This window comes from Sciurus vulgaris (genome assembly GCF_902686455.1).
Source record: "Sciurus vulgaris genome assembly, chromosome: 2".
NCBI classification, from domain to species: domain Eukaryota; kingdom Metazoa; phylum Chordata; class Mammalia; order Rodentia; family Sciuridae; genus Sciurus; species Sciurus vulgaris.
Window position 1 is genome coordinate 8,409,659 of NC_136462.1, and position 15,377 is coordinate 8,425,035.

The following is a 15,377-nucleotide window of genomic DNA, read 5'->3' on the forward strand; positions in this document are numbered from 1 at the left end:
TCAAAAGTTTTTCCACAAGCTCCTGTTGCCTCTCCTGCCTGTCTGGTTTCCACCCACTGCCTCCGCGGATGCTCTTCCTGTCACAGTTAGATTGATTTGCTCTCGTGTGTCTGTCTGTCTGCCTTCACTCGGCACACTTAGTTTGAAATCTAACTGGCGAGTGGACCAGTGACCGGGTCCTTCTCATAGCCGAGGGTGCATCCCACTGCGTGGACGGACGGCAATGTGCTAGTGCGCCTGGTGGAGGCGATGGAGGTGACAGCTGTCCACAGGGTCTCCAGGGTTTCCTCTATGACGATCAAGCAGCTGTGGACATCGGCTCTGAGTTTTAACACACACTCAGGCTTCCTTTCTCCTGAGTGAAACCCTCCTCCGGGGACACGGTGAGTCTGGATCAGGTGACAGGCATGCGCTGTGCTGAGGACGGTTGGTCCCCACAAGCTCAGACAGAGATTTTACTCCTATTGTGAAGAATTAGCAATTGGGACCACTAGGACCTTTGAAAGGTGATCAGGACTCTGTGGTTGCAAATGGACAATCCACTCACGCAGTTAGAGGGCTCCTGGGTTAGCTTGAGAGCGAGTCTGTTTCAGTCACTCTGAGGGCCGGGTGGAGCCCAGGGTAGAGTACTTGCCTGGCGTGTGTGAGGCCCATGGTTCCATCCCAGGACTATAAAAGGCCATCAGGCTAGGTCTCATCATGTGCCACCCGTGCTGCCACAGGTCTCTTCCAGCAAGAAGGATCGCCGCCAGGGGCCACCCCTTGGCCTCAGACCAGAACCAGGCTGAAATGGACCTCTTTTCTATATAATGTAGCCATCCAGTGGTATTGTGTCTTAGCAACAGAAAGTGGACTAATGTCATGAGTTTAACTGTGTAAGAAACTGTCGAAATCTTCCATTTCCAGGGCTCTCAGCTATGTATGGGTGGTTACTTCATGTCTCCTACGATACTTGATGTTGTCAGCCTTTTAAAGTTTAGCCATGCTAGCAGCATGGAATGGAATACCCGGACTGCTTTTAAGATATTTTTCTTTATAACAGGTTCAGGAGGCCTTGATGAAAACTATAAACCCACTGATCCAGAAAGCTGTGCTTGGGTTCCACTGAGCTCTTTTGGATTGGTGGGTTTATAGTTTTCATCAAATGTGAGTGCTTCTCGGCTATTTTTCTTCAAGTATTTTTTGTGTCCTTGTGACGGCAGCTTCTGACATGGTCTCTGTGCTCTCTGCCTCTTGCCGTTTGTACCCTGTTATCTCTTCTCACCCATGCTAAGTTGATGGGACAGTACAATATGGCAGATGTGATGACGTGTCTTCTCCAACAGGAATTCATGAATACTGCTGGAGTTTCTGTTTTGTTTTCCTCTCTCCATCTCTCCTCGTGGCTCTGGGGGGAAGCCATGTTGTTAGGATGCTCATGTAGCTCAAGGAAAGGCCCACGCGGAGAGAGGCTGAGGCTTGCTGACAACTACATAAATGAGCTTCAAACAAATTCCCCCTCAAAGGAGCTCTAAGATATATATGGCCTGGGCCACCAGGTTGAATGCACCTCAAAACTGCACAGATGAGCCCAAGTTACTGATGGCATGCCCAGATGCTCACTCTCTGAACTGTAGGATACCATAATGGCTGCTTTAGGCTGCCAAGCTTGGCAGCTTTGCTCCTGGGTGTGACCTCTCCTTCTTTCTTCCACTCCACTCCAGTGAGCACGGTAGGCTGACTGAAGTTTACAATTCATAGATACTTGGTTCTCTTTTCCATCTATCTCATTTCTCTGTTTTATTTTGGAAACTCTCTGCTGCTTTGAGTTCAAGTTTAATACCACTGCCTTCTGCAACAGCTAGTATTTCGCTAAGACCATTCACTGCATTTTTCAGTTTAGACGTTGTAGTTTTCATCTCTAGAAGTTTGAGTAGGCCCTTTTCAATATCTTAGATTTGTCTACTTACCTTGTGTCTGCTGATTCTGTTATGTGTGTAATTTCCAGGTTTGTGTCCATGAACTGTGCTTCCTATTCATCATTACTAAGATGGTCCTGCTTGTTTGGATGCCTGATGATTTTTACCAGGAGTCTGACCTAGTTAAGTTACACTCATTGGGTGCTAGATATATTTGTATTTGAAGAACTGTTCTTAAATGTTCTTCTAGGACCTGGTTGAATTACATGGAAATGCTCTAAGTCTTTGAAGTCTTGTGCTCAGGCTCTGTGAGAGGGAGAGGAGTGGTGTTTATTCTAGAGCCAATTTTCCCTACTACAGAGAGGACATTGCTCTCAGTATTCTCCTGGGCTCTGTGAATGATGGGCTGTCCATTCTGCTGGGGGTCCAGGAAAGACTTTTGGAGAGCTCTGGACTGCCCCCTCTTCCCTTCAGCGGATTGTCTTGGGTGTTTCCTCACGAGGATGCAGTGAGCAGCACCGTGGACAACCAGGGGTGGCCTTCTCTGGGTGGTCCTCTCCTCTCTGCTTCTCTGCCCTGCAGACACTGTCACTCTTGCCTGCCTCACCACCGGCTCCATGGCCTCAACTCAGGAAAGCCACAGGCTCTACCTCAGTCTCTCCAGTTCTGAAAACTCTGGGCAGTATGCTGGGGAAATTGTGGGGTTCATTTTATGCCTTTATTTCAGGGATTCCTGCTTTTGTGACTCATAGCAATGCATTTAAAGCTTTTAAAAATACATAATATATATTAATGTTATATTAATATACAGAGTTATATATGGTGCCTTTTTTCCCATTTGTTTCAGGTGAAAGAATGAGTGTGGTCCTGTTAACTCCAAGTTGGTGGGAGTGGAAGTCTTTCTGGGTTTTGCAAATGCCTGGCTGGGACTTACCCGAGGGGGTGGGAGGGGTCGGGCCGGAAGCCTGGTGTCCTGGTACTGGGACACGCACTCATGGCACAGGAGGGTTTGTCTTGGGGCTGAGGCAGCAGGAAGAAGAATCTGGAGGCACTGAGAAGCAAGATTCTTCCTGTGGTCTAATGTGAAGAGTGACTGAAACACAGCAAGGTTGACCCCGTTTCCTGCCTTCAGGAACCTGGGAAGTCTCCCCCAGTTTTGCAGGATTCCCAAGGAACTCCCAGCTGGCACCAGCCATGCACTTCCCAGCCCCGCGATAGGAGCCATGCTGCTTCGTGATCATGCCATGGAGCATGACAGGAAGTGTCAGAAAAGAATGTATTGCAGGGTGCACAAAAGAAATGAAGGCCTGAAAGGAATGAGAAAATCGGTGGAGATTATCTAAAGTGGAAAAAATGCAGCCTCAACAATGAGCTAATCAGTGCAGCTGAACCTTTCTAGATAGCCACTTCATCCCGAGCACTGTTGGGCATATTTTTAAGTGACATAATTCATGTTCTTCGGCTATTATTCTTTCCAGAGACTTAAACTTATTTAATTTTTTAAAAAACCCACACACCTTATTAACTGAAACATCAGATGAGAACAATTGACAAGTCGTGCTAGAGGAAGCAAACATCTCGTCTACAAATACTTCTCTTCTTGGTTCTTTAGGTGCTGGGTATTTAAGCATCGGGAAACCACTTTATGCTCTAAACCAAGCTGCAATTAATAACGAACACTTCCATGGGCAGAGTACAGGAAGCTCTGCTTTTATTCACCATTTAATGTCATCTTTTTAACCACCCTACGAAGTGGAAAGGCTGGGTGAATCATGCCTTACGGCACAGAGAAGGAACCAGGGCTGCAAGAGGAGGCAGCCTGTGCCCAGTGATACACAGTTGGTGACTTTCAAAATCTGACTCCACATTTAGCCATTTGACCAATCTGTAAAGCCTTGGGCTTTTCTTGCAACCAAAGAATGAAGAAATTTCATTTCGTGAGTGGAATCCAGCTCTCGACGCAACGCCAGGCTGCTGAAACAGTGGGGCGAATCACCACCAATGGGAGGGGTGAGGGAAGGTGAGTCGCTGCTCCATTTCAGTCCTCTGAATGACATCTTGATGGCACTATCAATGCAACTTCAAAACCACGACAGGAGAGTGACACCATGCCATCTCACCAGCTACTTGAAGTCATGCAAGGCAAGTAAGAAATTTCAGCAGCTCTTAGTACGAAATAATTTTTCCACACAGTAGTCAGTCAATCTAGTTTGAGTTGATAAAAATAACTTAAATAGTTTTACTTGAATAGTGGGGTAATATGTTTGCTTTCTTTCAAGCTCTATGTCCATTTTACTCTTTACCAAGATGGCCTAAAATTCTCCAAAGTGAGAACCAGGATGGGCCCATCTGAACCTCAATTTCCTTTGATGAGAGCTCTTCCTGCTCTGGACCACCTAAAGCCAAGTCTGTAGATGGTGGACATGAAGTTTCTCTGGGTTTTCCTTCAGGATGTTTCCATGGACTTAGAAACCCGGCCAGAGATGTTGTGTAGTAGGATGACCAGAGTGTGGATCTGGAGTCTGACAAAGTTGGTGTCAAATTTGGAAATCGACAGTTACCACATGGATGACTTTGGGAACATTATTTCACTTCTGAGTCTCAGTCACTTTATCATTAAAATGAGTTAAATAACCATAAAGCGAGTGTCCTATTCTGTTTGAGCTATTATAATCAAATACCTTAGATTGATGGCTTATAGACAGCAGAAATGTACTTCTTACAGTTCTGGAAGCAGGAAGAACAAGGTCAAGGACCTGGCAGACTTGGTGACTGGTGAGGTCCTGCGTCTTGGTTCAGAGGTGGCCCTTCTTGCCTCACCCTCGCCTGGTGGAAGGTCGCGACATCTCCCTGGGGCCTCTGAGAAGGGCACTGATCCCATCCAGGACTCCCCCACCCTCATGGCTTCACACTTCTGAGAGTCCCCTCATCCTAACACTGTCACACTGGTGATTATGTTTCAACACAAATTTTAGGACACACATTCAGGTCATAGCTATTACACGCAGTGTGCACAACCCAGCAAACCCCAGGGTTTCATGGTATGTTCTTGACGTGGGCCACATTCAAACACACATGCCAGCAAAAAAAAGTCACTGAAAGCACTTCACATTTTATTGGTCTTCTTAAAGAAACATCAAAGAAAGAGGAAGACTCCATACCTAATACCTATTGGATATTCAAAATTCTACTTTCCCCATCGTGGTTACACTTAAAACTCCCCAACAGCTAATTCTCAACATTTGCACTCCTCTGCCTGCAATTCCAAACACAGCCCATAGAGCTTGCTTCTCTCTCCTCCTCCATCCTCTTTCTCAGCTCTGTATTACACGGATCCTTTGGTCTTTCTAGATTCTTCCATGTTTTTCTCTTCCTTTCTAATTTACAAGCTTTTCACAACACAGGAGGGCACTTGATCAGCATGCAGGGATCTTTCTCCTCTAGAAGTCGGGACAGTGGGTAAGACGGAGTATCCACTCATTAACAATTCTGGTTAAAGAACACGCTAGCTAATTTTTGCTCATGTCTCAGGAGACAAGTGCTTCCACTGCCCCCCACACAGAGTTGGTGCTCAGTACTGTGTGTACTGTGTGTGTTCTTTGAACATCATCTTGTGAAGACTTTCAATTATGGTTTTCAGCGCAAGGGTCCCCATCTCCCCAAGTGGACAGCAAGCTTCTGGGAGTCTAGAACTGTATTAAATTCTCCAAACCTAAAAACACTCTATAATGAGCATAGGCTGTTCATTAAAAACAAAGTCATCACATATTCAAAACAACACAGTGCTATATGTCAAGTACTGGCCTAAGTCTCAGAATTTAATTTGAAGAAGATGCATTTACTACCTCCAAGACTGTAACAGCCTGATAGAAGAGGCCATGTAAAAGAAGGCACACACTCATACACACCTACCAATAAAGGAAACACAGTTTGCCCGGGTCCCCAGATCACTTCTACCCAGCTGGTGCAGCCATCTCTCAACTGTCCTGAGTGCTGGCTGCCAATGGCTCACAGCTTCGTGCTTCGACGTGAGATTATCTTGGCCAATGGAGCTGCCTGGCCCTGCCACACCCTGGAAGTTGCATTCCGCCCAACCTGTGAGCCAAGGACTTCACGATGGAAGCATCAGGCCTGTCCCTGGTTTCCAGCAGAGCGTGGCTTGCCTCAGAGCTCCCAGGGGCTTGGTTAGGATTGGACTTTGGCCAGAATCTCATCTTCTCCCCCTGCGCCATCTTGCTGGTCACAGGTTTCACTCGAGAACTCTCCCACCATGAGCCACCTGCAAAAGAAGGCTCTCTCAGTCTCTGCCGCTGGGAATCCTGATGTAGTAGTCACTGGGAGGATTGCTTCTCCAGACATCTGGGCTTTGCTGTGTGGGGGTGCTGCATTTCCTGTTAAGGGATGCAGGGGTGGCCGTGGAAGAAGGATGATAGACGTGGAGATCCGTGAAGCCCACAATGTATAATAGCTGCTCAAGTAATGGTTATGTCCTTCCTTTCCCCCTATGGGCAAAGTCACCACAGTGAGAGATGATAACAGAGAATATGGGACAGTTCCACTCCAGGAACCCAAGGAACCTGGTGGAGCGTCAGGTCCCTGAAGGCCCAGGCACTCTGCTTCTTGTGCATAGTGGAGAACCAGCAGATAACGTTGGATGCATGTTGAGAAGACCACTCTGGCGCAGAGTGGGAGGACAGTGCCGTACAGCAGGTCAGACACGGTGACAGGAAGAGAGAAGCTTGAGAGAGAGAGCAACGACTTGCAGGATGAGGACTGATCACTGGGGGACACATTCAAGGGGTTTTTAAAAGAGGACACTTCATCATGAAGTGATCAACTTAGAGGGACCAAGGAGCCATGATTATGGAGAATGACATAATCCAGCATCTTGCAAAGATAAAATATTAAACCTGAAAGAGGATGATCCATTAACTATATGGGCAAAAAGGCAATTTTAATGAATGGTGCCAGCCCGGTAAAGCATACATCCTCCTCCTATTTGAAACCTCCCTGTAATTGGAGACATCACCATTGTATTTAAAAGACTGCACACTCGCAAGAGCTGTGGAGGGTCAACACTCATTAGCAACCCCGCAATAATAGCCAACAAGTGTGAACAGTGAGCCTGTGATTGAGGAAAGCAATTTCAGGCAGAAAATAGACTCTCATTTCTATCTCTCACAGGTTATTACAGCAACAAGAAAATGGAATCACTTTTATTTTTCAAATTTATGAAAAAGCCTTCACTGCTACTTGTCACTCTGGGCAGGAAAACAGCTTAAGTCAATGTGGCCTTTTCTTCTCTTCACTTAAATAAAGACAAACATCTACGGAGTAACAGAGAGAATGGGGGATTCTGATGGTTTCTTTGTAAAATGCAAATGAAAAGCAGTTGTTAGAGAAGATTTAATATTTAATACAGAAATCGGATTAGATTCATCTTCATGCCGTTGGTGTGCTGTGTGGGGTGTGTGTGTGTGTGTGTGTGTGTGTGTGTGTGTGCGCGTGCATGTGTGTGTGAGTTTCCGGAAAGTTGCTGGAGGCATGTGGCCATTCAGATTCAACATATGCTTTTATATTTTGAGCAGTTAATGATACTTTCATACTTTGTTGACTCCCCAGGATAACCTGTTGGACAAGCATTGGAAAGCCATTTTAAAGCAGAGAAAAATAAGCCTTGGAAATATTGGGCGACTGACTCAAGTTCACTGAGATCATAACGAAGAAGAGGGGGTGAGGCTGGGGCATTGTAGGAGGTGGATGTGGGTGCCCCTCAATAGTGCAGAGCTAGCCTGCAAACAGGGATCTGCTGTCCCCAAAGGTTGGTCCCTCCCTGCTGCCCGACAGGCTCAGCTGCACACACTGGGCAAGGCAGGTGTTTTAGGATGGCGCCAGCGTTCCCCAACTTGTCTGCACCTTGGAATCACCACGGGAGCTTCCGGACGTGCCGGTACCTGCTGCCAACCCCAGAGATGATGAATGATGCTCTGGGCTGTGACTGTGGCTTTGGAAGTTCCCAAAGATTCCCAGGTAAGCATGGTATGGTGGTAAAGAATGCATTTCGTGAAGCCACACAGATCTGGGTTCAAATCCCAGATGGACACTTCCTAGCTGTGTGGCTTTGGGCAGCTGCTTGACCACTCGCTTCCTGTCCCAGCCTCCCTGTGGCACATGGTCTGCGGAGTTGCTGTGAAGGTTGATGGAATTAATAGATGTGAAGCGCCTAGATGTGTTTGTCATTATTGTTTTATATAAAAACAACTATAAACAAACAAGCAAACAAACAAAAATGGGCCCCTGGTTTCCATGCCCGGGCAACTAGGAGGAAGAATATGCCAAAAGAGCCTGACGGGAGGAGGCCACCGTCAGAGTCTGAGACGAGGAAAATTCAGTTGAATCTTAGAGCATCAGAGTTGGACATGCACCTTACACCGCGGGGCTCCTCTGCCCCCTACCAGGTGCATACCCTAGCTGTAATGGCCTAGGGGTCCAGAGAGGCTGAGGGCCTTTTCCAAGGCCACACACTGTGACAGCACTGTTGAATTTAGGACCCGGGACACCTCCATCACTCCCTGGAACAAACTGCTCTGTGGCGGCTGAGAGCCCTGGGGGTTGGGTGAGGTTCGCAGGGCTGAGGGGGCTTCAGGTTCCTGGGTACCCCTTTGACTTGCTGTGACCCCGGCTCACACACACTTGAGGGACAAACCTCCACTGACCGACCAGCCGGGCAGGCGTTTGTCATGTTCTCTGTGTGTTTCTTCAGCGTGCCCTGGCTAGTAGAAACATTCTCTTTAAAGAGTCTCTGAATTGGAATCAGACCAAATGGATTTGCTTTGCCTTTCAGCGTTTTAAAGGGAGACTTGTACGTGTGTTCCTAAGCCACCCGCCCAGACCCTTTGTCTGTCGCAGTCTCCTGCACCGTGTGGGGTGGACTCTAATCCCCACACAGCATCCCGGCCGTTCTTTCTGACTATGTGTTTTCAAAGGCCATTTAACGGGAACACCTCTTTTCAGACAAAATCCTCGAGGAAACGTTAGCCTTTGCCGGGGGCATAAAGCAGAGGGAAAGGGTGCCCGTCGGAATTCAGCCGAGGGGGTCGTACGCAGATGTGGGGTCGTTCACAGATGTGGGGTGCAGGAAGCCCTCAACCTTCCCATCATTAACGTGGGGACTGCGCCCACCTTGCAGTGAAGCTGCGGGATCACACCAGATAACCGTGCCTGGGAAAGTCAGAACGGGATCTCGCTCATGGTGGTGGGGAAGTCGGTCTCTCCGTGCTCTGGGGGTTCACGTGGAGGCCATGACGTGACTTCATCAGCGTGCGGGAGGGCAGGTGTCCCTGGCTCAGCTTCCCAGATGTCTGGCACGGGCCGTGCGGCCCACTCCAGCCTAGCGGGAGACGGGAGATGAATGTGGGGGGTCGTATGAAGGCAGGCGGGTAGCTCAGGCTCGGAGGGTGTCCGGCGGCCCTCGGTGCTGCAGAACAGGCCACAAGCCAGCAGCGTCAGAGTTATGTCGGTCCGTGGGCAAGCTCATGTAGCTCTTTCTTAACAGATAAATATAAAAATGAAATAAAATTTGAATTGGTGGCCAAGATGCTGAACTTGGGTTTCACTCATAGAATTGCATGACTGGTTCTCTTTAGAAGGAGGAAGACACAGAAACCCAAAGAAAATAACCCACCGTTGCTGTGTCCCAGCCACAGAGCATGCTCTCTCAGTTTGCCCAGACCCCACCACACCATGCTGTCCCATCAACTCTGATGATGGTTACAGTCTTACCTGCACTGCCGTTCTGCCCACGACAGAGGTGAGAGGAAAGGGAAATATGCCAGGAACCAGCAAGGCATTTCAAGGAAAAGAGAAACGAGCACGTCATGGTGTGAATGGAAAGACCATCTTACGTGAGCAATACGCAAACCCACAAAGACAAGAATAGACTACGTTTCCAAAATGAAATGAAATATTGCAAGAAGTACAAAAGGCTTTAGGGAAAACTCACAAAGAAAATCATAACTAGAAAATGGTGGAAGGGTCTCTCTTGGCCTTCTTGATTGGTGGCCATTAGTGCCCTGCCTGCTGTGCCTCTTGCCTGCTCCTTGGTATGGGAAGCGTGGAATTGCATTCTTACTTTGCCACACTTGTGTGGCATGACACGAATCTTTTAAGGACTCGCTGTTCTTTTGCAAATGGGAATGAAGACATTGACCCTCTGGACTTGGGGGAGGAGTCAATGAACGGCATACAGAAAAGCACCTGGGGGAAGCTTGTGGTTGACGGTCAAACGCGCTCAGTGAATGTGACTGTAAACAGGCAGGGAAGGAATTCGGAGGCCTTGGGAGATGCCACTGAGAAAGCAGGTCATCATGGGACTTTCCCAGAGGACGCCTCCGAAGGAAGCAGACGGAAGATGGCCCAGGTGAACTCCAGAGCACGTGGGATGCTGACCTCCTCACTCTCCTGGGCTGAAGGTCTACGTTGACGCGTTGGCTCATCCCGTGTTGCTGCTGAGTCGGTCTCCGGAGGCCTGGCCCTGGGGTCCCTCAGCTTCTTTTCTCTCCTGTCAGGGTCCACCTCACTGTTACTTGCTTTTCTCTTTGTACCAGCTGTTGGGCTGGGTCCTGCAGGGAGATGTCAGGACTTACCTTCTGATTCCTTCTGCGGAGGTCTGACCACAGTTCCAACGCTTTGGGCACGTCCCTGCACCTGCCTCCTCCTCAGTTTCCCATCCCGAAACACTGAAACGGTAAGGGCAGCTGCCTGACTTGATTTTGGGAATTGGGGTTGTCGTGCATGAGGCAAGCTCACCTGGAGAAGCCCCGGATCCCACGTTAGGACCTCCTATGGTGGCGTGACTGGGTCTGTCCTGTGACTCAGGACTTTCTGGAGAAAATGAGGTGGGGCTTGGGCAGCCCCTGGAGGGCAAGAAGGAAGGATCAGAGGGAGCGTGTGGAGGTGGGGGCCTGCCCAGGAGCCCAGAGAGGCAGGCAGGCTGGAAAGCCAGAGCAGGCCACAGGCAGAGGGAAGGTAGATCTGGAATCACAGGCGAGGCTGGAGATAAAAGGGCCTGGCAGGATCTTTGAAGTGTTTTATTTTCTCCCAAGGTGATGGGCACTTCTGTGTGACTTACACAGAGAGCTGTTGAGCCTTAAGTTACGTTTTTAAGCATCCTTTCTCTCAGGAGGTTGGAATTCAGGAAGAGTGGACCCGGTGTCCCCCTGCAGGAGGACCAGGCAGATGACATGAAGAGGGTTGTCCCCTTGAGAGGCCTCAGACTCGCCCTTGGGGATCATTAGATCTGTTGAGTATCTCTTATGCCTTTGACATGCACACCCTGCAAGACACAGACTATCTGCACGGCTCGGGTCTGCACGAGGAGACAACAGCTGCGGTTCAACTAAGGTTGGTCATGGGTTTCTGCCCACCGCCCATCATGTTCTTCAGCAATGGCCAGCGGTGTGGACTCCGTGGCTTGGATTGGACACTCCCTAGAGATGAGAGTGAGGTGGCAAGGGAAGGTTCCCTTCTGCCAGGTGCCAGGCAGGTCCTGGGAGCACCTTGCAGAACGAGGGACCCCCACGGCCAGGGTACTGTGGACACTTGGTAGATATTCATTGAATAAATGAGTGAAGGACGCTTCTCAATGATGCATAGCATGTGACAAGGGCAAGGGGCATGGAAACCTCTGGATGCCAGGTTGTTTGTAAACTTTACTAAAAACTCATTTCCACAAGTCCAAGGTTCATGCCTTCTGGACATTAAGGAAGCGGACAGGGACAGTCTTCAGCAATATCCACCCCTGAGGCCCCTTTCTTCTCACTCCGGTGTCCAACCATTGAGACCCATTTCTCCACCTTCACACGTGTGGCTGTGACTTTTTTACACTGGTTGTATCTGCAGGAAATTTCAGGAGATGAAATGAAGATTCTTTTTTTTCTTCACCTAAGTGATGGAAACTGAGGCTCAGAGAAGAGTGATGCCAGGCCCTGTCGGGCAGCCCCACGTGGCTCTTCATGCCTCTGTTTGAATGAGTTAAAATGAAATCGAATCCGAAACCTGGTTCCCCTGTGGCACTGGCCACTTGGCAAGGACTCGGTTGCCACATGTGGCTGCCAGATTGGACAGTGCAGATATGGCCCCTTCCATCCCTGCCGAGAGTTCAATGGGACAGTGTTGCAGCTAACTGTCAAGCGGGGTGCCCTAGGAAGGCAGGATGATGTTAGGCAGGGAAGAGAATTGCACGGGCTTCCTCCTTTTGACACTGATATTGAACTAAGGGTCCCCTTCTCTTATTCTTTGCACACTTAGTTTCAGTCTTTCTGTGAGGTATTTTTTTCTCTTTTTGAACATTCTATGTGGCAGAAGCATTTCAAATCCAGTTTTATTTAAGGTCACACCAGTGCAGACCACCCAGGGTTCTGGGGCAGTTTTCCCCATGGAGGATTGTTGATAGAGCCGCACTTGGTGTTCTAACCTCTGCTTGGTAGGAAAGGGGCTTACCTGGTGGAGTTGCCATGGGGGGCGTGCTGTCAATTCTACTTATAACTCTTGCATCCTTTTATGAGGTCAGCTTGGAGAAAATTATTTTAGACTTGAGCTCCTCTGAGTGACCTGTCGTGTGCTTTTCCTCCCTAGATTCTGTAACAGACTGTTTCCTGCTTTATTCTACCTGCTGGGAAGTTCAGACCTAAATTTTGACTCAACTTTAATGATTATGAAGAGCAACAGGCACTGCCGTGAACAGATTTTCCTCTTCTGTGAATCTCCTCTCGCTGGGCTTATCGCACCCTCTGCCCACCACACAATTTCTCTCCCTCTTTCTTTCCACCTTGAGACAGAACGTCCAAGAACAGAAGTGCACAGTGGGGTGGGTGGTGGCCCGGGAGGCTATCTGTGCTTTGGAATGCAGGGCACTACTTGAGACTCAGATGGCCTCTGCCCCCGAGTTAGCCTTGACACGTAACCCGGCCTCCACAGGCAAGGGAAGGCTGGGGACCTGTCTGAGCGTGTTCAGGCTCTGGGCTGAGTTGGGATGGCCCCACCTGTCCCCTTCTGATTGCAATCGGTGACATCTTAGCTGAGTCACTTAAACCTCTGGCCTCTCTCCTGGCAGGGAGTGGCCTTCCCAGAACACCCAATCCCACCACCCCACCTCCTGGGTCAGGTCTCTGCCTTCCCCTGCAGGAGTGCTCTGCTCCCGTCTGAGTTACCCATGTTCCTCTGAGCAGCTCCCAGGAGACCTTGGTCAGAAGCACAGGGGGGCTGTGGGTGGGCAGCCCCAGGAAAGCAGCCAGTCCCCGCCAAGTGGAGATAGCTCCTCGTACCCTAAATGTGCTTCTATCATGCCTCCTATTAGGGTTTGATTTAATTCTTACCTGATGACTCACCTATTACAATGAGACATAAAAAGGGAATTTGCAGCTGCCTGCTTATCAGAAAAGATCAAGTGTTTCTGTAATTAATATGGAAGATAACAATTTAAAATAATGAAACACCCATAATATGCTTAGGGGAAGCAGCTTGTTGCTATAATTAGAACGAGAATCAAATTGTTCTGATGGCAAACACATCATTTATTGAACTGAAGCTACTCTATGAATGGAAGTAAATAGCACAGTAGGAAAAAAAGAGTAAGAGACATTTCATAAAAGTCTGGGTTTGAGGAAGACCTCAGAAGCATGCAGGGAGGGGTATAACCCAACTGGACATTCCCGCAGTGCTGTGTGTGTGCCACCCACGTGCAGATACAGCGCTCCTTCGGTGTCCCGGGAGGCGCTTGAGAGTTGTCATAAGTACCTCTCCTCTCATATCACACCTCTGGTTAAACCTCCTCTACAATGTTAAGTATAATAAGATTTCTACCTCTAAGCATGTGCGCACACACATCCTATGATATCCACGTAGAAAGTTCCAGAATGTTACATAGGAAGAGGTTGTTCCTCCTTTAGTCAAGTTTGTCTGGGAGGTGAAGATTGAAGATGCACTTAAAAATGTCACAAGCTTATATTATTTCATAATTGAAAAGTTGTTCTTTCATTTCCCATGACTCTCACTTTATTGAAAGATCTGAGTGCCAATTCCCTGGGTGGTGTTGACTGGCCAAAATGTCTGACTCATCTCTGGCCAGGGTCCTCCTGCACCGGTTCCAGCCGTTGGGCTGCAGTCTTCTGGGCAGCTCTGAATCCCTGGCCTCCCTGTGTTTTCCAGCCTTTGTCCCAGCTGACCTCGTGGCTCCAAACTTCTCCCCACCCTTCTTTCTTGAAAGGCTTCTGTTCCCAGGAAGTCCGGATGGAAAGGATCCCTTCTCTCGGCAGCTTCCTCAGACCCCCCCCCCCCCCCCCCCGCCTGCCTTGGGACAAGATTCGCTCCTTCTCCTCTGAGAGTTGCTGGCCTGTCACAAACACAGCTCAGGACGTTGCTCTCGGCATGTACGTGCTTCTGTGACTTAGCTTTTGTGTGTCTGTGTTAACGCGCCTGGCACGTAGTAGGTAAAGATGTTTGCTAAAACAGTGTTTGATTGATTTGGGTGAATAAGGACACATTTTGGGTTCATTAGACATGTTAAGATATTTTTAAAGTTTTGTGGTTTGAGTAAAATTTGAAATGCATTTTGCCAAGTGTGTTTTTCTCTATTTTGTAAAACCCATATGTCAATTACGGAGGAGAAGCCATATGGTTCTGATTTCTTTACTCATAGATCAGCATTTCATTTTTGAGGATATCTGATGTTCAAGATGCTGCCTGTACTGTGTATATTAGTCCCCCCTTTTCTGAATATGCTTTTCTTTGAACTGAGGAGATTGACTTTCCCCCAATAGAAATTTCCCTCTCAGGGCAACTCTGCAACAGTACCTCTCTATACCCAGAGTTCCTGTCCTCAGTTTTGAGGTTTGGGAGATGGGCCTCTGTGTTTTTCTTGCAAAGAAAAAGGTAGTTGCCCTTTGATGGCTGAGGGAGAAAGCAGGTGGCCATTCAAGTTGGGTCTCAGGTGCATATTTTTGGTGCCACCGAAGGTAATCCAGGTACATTGAGGAGATGCCAGTCAAATGGACCCGGACTCATGGATGAATGGAAACAACCCAGGGAGGCACGATGTCATTCATGCCAGGGTTGAAATTAGAAATCCTGATCTGATTACTATTACTCTCACAATAGTAAGAGGCTTGAGAACTGAGAATCTTCTGGAGCTGCACCTTAATAATGGAGCATCGTCCACCTCTTGCCTGAGTATGGTGGTCCCCGTTGGGTTCAACAATGTCTCTGTCTTCAAGTTTGAATGAAGATTTAATGAAGATTTGTTTGCACAAGGTTTGCCAAACTTCAGTCAATTATCTAAAGGTCTTTGCGATCTTATCACCTACTAAATCTTTTTTTTGTTGTTGTTGTAAATCCAAAACTGATTTTTCTTTATACCTCAACAAATATATTAGCCAAAACAAAAACAAAAACAAAAACAAAAACAAAACAAAACCACCACTG

The 15,377-nt window shown here is 48.2% G+C and overlaps 1 long non-coding RNA gene across 1 annotated transcript; it reads left to right on the forward strand.

The window, feature by feature from the left end:
• The first annotated feature begins 10,181 nt into the window (after nt 1–10,181).
• On the forward strand, nt 10,182–14,430 carry LOC306654746. The gene is made up of 3 exons (XR_013762051.1): nt 10,182–10,317; nt 10,505–10,644; nt 14,164–14,430. It is a non-coding gene; the product is annotated as an uncharacterized lncRNA (long non-coding RNA).
• Nucleotides 14,431–15,377: the final 947 nt, after the last annotated feature.